This window comes from Pimephales promelas, chromosome 12 (assembly GCF_988280905.1).
Source record: "Pimephales promelas chromosome 12, fPimPro1.hap1.1, whole genome shotgun sequence".
NCBI lineage: Eukaryota > Metazoa > Chordata > Actinopteri > Cypriniformes > Leuciscidae > Pimephales > Pimephales promelas.
The window spans coordinates 6,148,881-6,155,108 of record NC_142780.1 but is presented as its reverse complement, the minus strand read 5'-3'; positions in this window follow the sequence as shown (position 1 = coordinate 6,155,108).

The following is a 6,228-nucleotide window of genomic DNA, read 5'->3' as shown; positions in this document are numbered from 1 at the left end:
GCGCCCACAGTTACATCAATACACTTGCATTAAGAGTCCTCAAGTCTTAGAAGGGCAATATACCTATATATATATATATATATATATAAGAAAGTACTATTTTTATTGAGCAAAGATGCATTAAATTTATGAAAGATGACATTAATTATGCATTTATAATGTTACAACAAATTTGCTGTTCTCTTGAACTTTCCATTCATCAAAGAATCCTGAATAAAATGCATCCGTTTACAAAAAATATGAACTAGCACAACGTTTTCAACATTGATAAGACATGTTTCTGAAAATGTAGCTTTGCATCACAGGAGTACACTCAACATTCAACCCGAAAATAGTCATAACCATTGCAATAACTCCGAAGCTATTCAGTTAAGGTAAAAAAACTGCATAGTGCTGCTTTAAATTGTAGTAATATTTCACAATATCATTGCTTTTGCTGTATTTTTGATCAAATAAATGGTGAGCAGAAGAGACTTTTTTAAATTATTGATGTGAAGTGGAACTTTTAAATGTAATTTTATTGTAAGAACTTTAGCATTAAAATAAAATAATTCAAAAGCAAAACTTTCAATAGTTTCATAATTCTACTTCAAATTTGACATACAATTCTGGATTATCATTCCAGTAATTAGATTCTGAATGACTTGTCAGTAAGGAGATTAAATTATTGTTAATTCTATCTATAATTATGGTGATACTATTGAGCATCAGTGACTTCATAAACTATATGCAAAGAGTAAGTCCCATTTAAGAAATAACACTATGACGAAAGTTCATCTCTTGACGTGTGAGGTCAAACACAAACTCTACTGGATGCAGTTTTGCATGCGGCACCCCCATCATTCACTGTAAAGCCGAGAAACCCACCCCAAAATCCCCATCATCCCTCGATCCCTCTCTCTTAACATGGCTCCTGTCTGCTCCGGTGAGCCGAGGAGGTCAACAGGTCAACACCTACCTGCCATGTCCACTGTCACACGGCTCCAGAGGGCAGTCGGGGCAAAGGCGTGTGAGGTGAAGCTATTCCAACACTTTCAGTGCTCTGCAATTTTGTGTGTGTGTGTGTGTTTGTTGTTCTCTGGTATGGACCCACTGTAGCATTAATGAATCTGCCTGCAACCTATTGTGGGAATTACTTTAAAAACGATGTTTGTTTGTTTTTATGTGTATCTCTTTTGGATAGATGTGGATCTTTTTTCTTTCTCCTCTACAATTGAAAAGTACAATTCACTGATAAATCTGCATATTGTGATAAAACAGTCTCATCCCAAGAATTCATATAACTGACGTCTTGGGACATCTTTTGACCATACGTCAACATCCGCCTTTTTAGGGTACCCTTTAATGTCGGTTACATGACGATCCCGGGCCGTCGTGCAACTGACGCTTTACCTTTAACGTCAGTTAGGTGACGGGGTAGGTTTAGGTCTGGGGTAGGGTTAGGATCCGATAACGTCAACTAACCATTTAAGGGTACCCTAAAAAGGCGGATGTTGACGTATGGTCAAAAGACGTCCCAAGACGTCAGTAATATGACGTCTTGCTTTGTGAAGTGATTTTGCAATAGATTTGCACAAGTAAAAAATGGACTAGCGACTAGATGAGTTTCCCTGTTTGCCGTGATTACGTTTTATGTCCCGACAAACTCAATACTCCCATTTAGCCACTTGTTACATTTCTTTTTTCAGGGTAAAAGCTTTAAAAAGGCACAAGTGGGGTATTAGTGATGTATTAAATGCTGTACAATAACATTATCTAACAATAGCTTGTGCTTGTTTCAGGCATGTAACCAAAAACCCCTTGACTTCAGGACGACAGTGTTTTAGTGTTTTTGAAGTTTTAGGACTTGTTCCATAAGCACTCCAAAAAACACTGACAAAACATTTGAGACTTGACTTGAATTTAACCCTTAGGTGCTCTTCGTTTCGGAGTCACACTTGTTATCCTCCCGGTCAAAAGTGACCGGACACCTACAAATAAAATTTCCTCCATCCCAGTAAAACCAATGCAATTTATTTTTGTTCTATACTATTTAGTCTTTGTAATTTAGTATTTTGAGACAATTTTATTGAATTTATTAATATTTATGCAATATTTATGCCATGGAGATATATATATATATATATATATATATTTTTTTTTTTTTTTTTTTTTTCAAAAAATTGTTAATGCAGTATTTTAGTTTAATATAGAGTCTAGGCCTTCAGAAAAAAAAAAAATATATATATATATATTAGGGCTGCAACAACTAATCGATAAAATCGATTATAATCGATTATGAAAATCGTTGTCAACGAATGTCATTATCGATTAGTTGGTCTGATTACGTCACGGGGATTGTTTACATGCTACATGCGCTTCTTACATGCGCTTCTTACGTGCGCTTCATGAGGCACACACGCAGTCTCTCTCCCTCGCCGGTCTGTGCGCAACACGGACGGTTTGGAGCACATTATCTTCTGTCTCGCATGCGCATTCTTGATTCCGTGAGTTTGAACTAATTTGCGGGCATCAGGAAACCGCTATCAATATGCAGCATACACGAAAACCATTCACCTTTCGGCAAATTCGCCGTTTTGAAACCAAAATAGGTGACCTGCGTTAATCGTGTATACTTTATGAAGCCATACTGTAGTATAATGTGAGATAGAAATGTATATTTAAGTCATTAAATTCAAGTTAACGTAAGCTTTTCCCTCCACTGCGGCTGTCAGTCATTCTCTATTCGGTGTTCAAACAGCGCGTCGCGTTACAACAGTTAACATGATGAAACTCTTTCCAAGATGATTCAATGTTATTATTATAATTGATCCGTAGATAAAGGTCTATGGTTTCGTAATATAATGACTATCTTGCTAGACTTTTATTGCTGTAACTTAATCACTTTCTACTGAGTGTCTGTTAGATCACAACACTAGAGTAGACTCGGCGCACTGTTAAAAGAAAAGGCTGAATAAACTATTGCAAAGATACTGTATAATACACAGTCAATATTGCTTCCTTACTAAACAGCTGTGCATCTGATTTTTACGATGTTTTTCATGAATGTATAACAACAATACAAAGAGCAATGTGTAACGTTTTACCAGAGATAGTGCTACACTTATTGTCTCTTATTTTTTCCCCACTAAGGAATGTTTTTTTCACTAAATGTTCAGATTTTATAAAATTATTGTGCACTTGTGATTTTTCTAGGCTAAGTTTTTCTGAGTTATCCACTAATCTAGTTTACAATAGCATTTTTGTCATAGGTTATAGTCATATATATATTTTTTTATTTGTTGTTTTTCTATATAATGAAGTTGTCTGTATTAAGAAGATTGTTTAACACACAAAAGAGTGTGGTTTTTAGGGTTTTAGGGTTTTATTTAGTTATAATAAACAAAAAAATGAAATAATTTTTTTATCCGATTAATCGATTAATCGAATAAATAATCATCCGATTAATCGATTATCAAAATAATCGTTAGTTGCAGCCCTAATATATATATATATATATATATATATATATATTGAAGAAAATTAGCACCATCTGGTTACAGTATAGAGAAAAAGCGTATGGTGTAACCACTAGATGGCATGTACAGCTCTCTATGGAGAAGCATGCAAATTCCCCAGATGTTTATGAACATTTTTTTTGTTTTTTGGTGGATTTGAATATATAGTTGAAACAATCTCAAAAACGATTTTTTATTTAAAAAATGTAAAAAAATTAAAATAAATAAAAATTTGTTTATTTTTGTGTTTTTGTCAATTTCCCATTCATTTCCTATGGGGATTTTTAAAAATTCAAAACATACTTTTTTTAATCAAAATTTATTGGTGTGTATGTGTAAAAGTGTGTTTGTATGTGTGTGTGTGTGTGTGTGTGTGTGGGTGGGTTTGTCTGTTTTGCACTCTAGATGTTGTAGAGTGCCACCCCTTTCCTGCGGTGTACTTTTTTTTTTAGAATTGTGGCCGATTTGTAGATTGCACGTACAAAAAAATGAGAGAATTTTTATTTTTATTTATTTGTTTATTCATTTATTTGTCAATTTCCCATTCATTTCCTATGGGTCGGTCATTTTTGACTGAAGACCACAAGTGTGACTATTTTTTTTTACGACCACTTAGCATGCTCGGATCATGACCTCAATTTTTTTTTTTTTTTGTATTCACATACATAATGCCATAAAAGTCACCAAGTTTCATAACATTCCGATGAAGCAGTGATTTTTAGAAATTCAAAACAGACAATTTTTCATCAGAAGTGACTGAAGAGCACCTGAGGGTTAAAAGGCTTGACCAAAGGCCCATTTACACCAATTTGACGATAACTATAACCAAAACAATAAAGATTTAGTTCAAAAAATAATTCTAAACATAAAATAATAACAAAGTGCACACAACAACTAATGATACCTTGAGGAGCCATTTCATTGTAATCACTTTTAGAATTTTTATTTTTTTTTCAGCTCATGAATGATAAAAAAAAAAAAAAAAAACATTGACAGCCAATCAGAATCCATCCTGCTTTACAGGTCTTGAGCATTTAAAGAGGCAGACAACAAAACAGAATGAACAGAGGGTGTTGTGGACGCTAGTTACCGCAGTTACCTTTATAGTTATTATTCTCATGTGATCGGCATTTGAGAGACTACAACTGCGCCACACTGAGATATACTCGGTGTTCTCAAAGGAAGCGTGTTTGAGAAGCATGGAGCAGTTTCGGTGAGCCGCGCTACAGGCTGTTGTGATGCATCTGAAAAGCACAAAGTTTATTTTCATTTGCCGTAAAGCTTGACGACCGCGAGTGGCCCGCCGCAGCACGTCGAAAACAACACGGCAGCCGTGTGCTCGTTTAAAGTGATCCACGTCCATACAGTCACTGAAGACACTTCAGCAAAAAAGAGATACACGATTCAGAGAGAGTGTTCACATCCTCAATCCAAGGCCCTGCCATAGACAATGACTGATGTCGAAATCTACTGATCCTTTCCGTAAGGCTCACAATCACTCACCACGCAACGCTCGTTCAACCGCAACACACCATCGCGTTGGACTGGAGACGCAGGCCCTTCAGAATGCGTGTCTGTCAGCTTAGCCCTTAATCTGCCACACACATACACACACACACACGATCACGGGGACTTCCCAGCACCGTAATTATTGTGTATATCTTCCTGTGTCAGAGCGAACATCAATAACAGTAATGACAGGCCTGATCTCATTACGGTCCTTTCTGTACATCGGAGAGTAGCAGGAATGGCTTACACAGCAACCCACACACACACACACACACCGCTGCTGCTCTTAGCACAAAGAAAAACCCCATCTTGAAAACTCTTTCGACCTTTCCCTAGCTGCCAGTAAGCCGGCTCTCGGCACCAGCGCAGGAACAGGAAATAGCTATTGTCAGGCTTTAGTTCAGAATGTGTGCCACCGCCGAGGAAGAGTTTGGCAGAGAGATAGACAGAAAACGGATCCGCGGACGAGAAAGAAACTGTGAGGAGAGCAGTTGTGTCAGTTCGCTCGCGAAACTGCTGAGAAATGCCACGCACCCGCTCGGCTTGTCGCGCCGCTTGATGAGTGCGTGTGCGCGCGCTCAGATACTTTCCTTTGCTTCTGTGAGAGCGCTCGGGATAACTTGGCAAGAGTTGTGGGTGTGGTGGGACTCATGTACACTTGTTTTGACACCAGTTTATGTGTTTGTGCATTAGTCACAAATCACAAAAGAGTTCTGGAAATGACTGTATGGGTTCTGACTTGCAATCTATCCGTCTATCATTCTGCATTTCTATGCACATTATTATGTCCAATACGACAGCGCACTATAATTTGAGCTATAATTACTAGGGCCCTATGATTTCAGTGATGCGTAATGCAGTCATAAAGAAAAAAAAATGACACGGAAAGTCAAATTTGGATGGCTAAATCAAAAGTAGATTACATCATGATATGGACAAGCGTTTGTATTAAAGCTATTGAAATCTTAAGTCTGCATGTTGTGTGTGTTTCAGTTTGGTCTACTACACGTACTCAAGTATGCGTGACGGTCGTGTCATGTAACTGACGCCTTGGGACGTCTTTTGACCATACGTCAACATCCGCCATTTAAGGGGACCCTTAAACGTCGGTTAGATGACGTTATCGGATCCTAACCCTACCCCAGACCTAAACCTACCCCGTCACCTAACCGACGTTAAAGGTTAAGCGTCAGTTGTATGACGGCCCGGGATCGTCATGTAA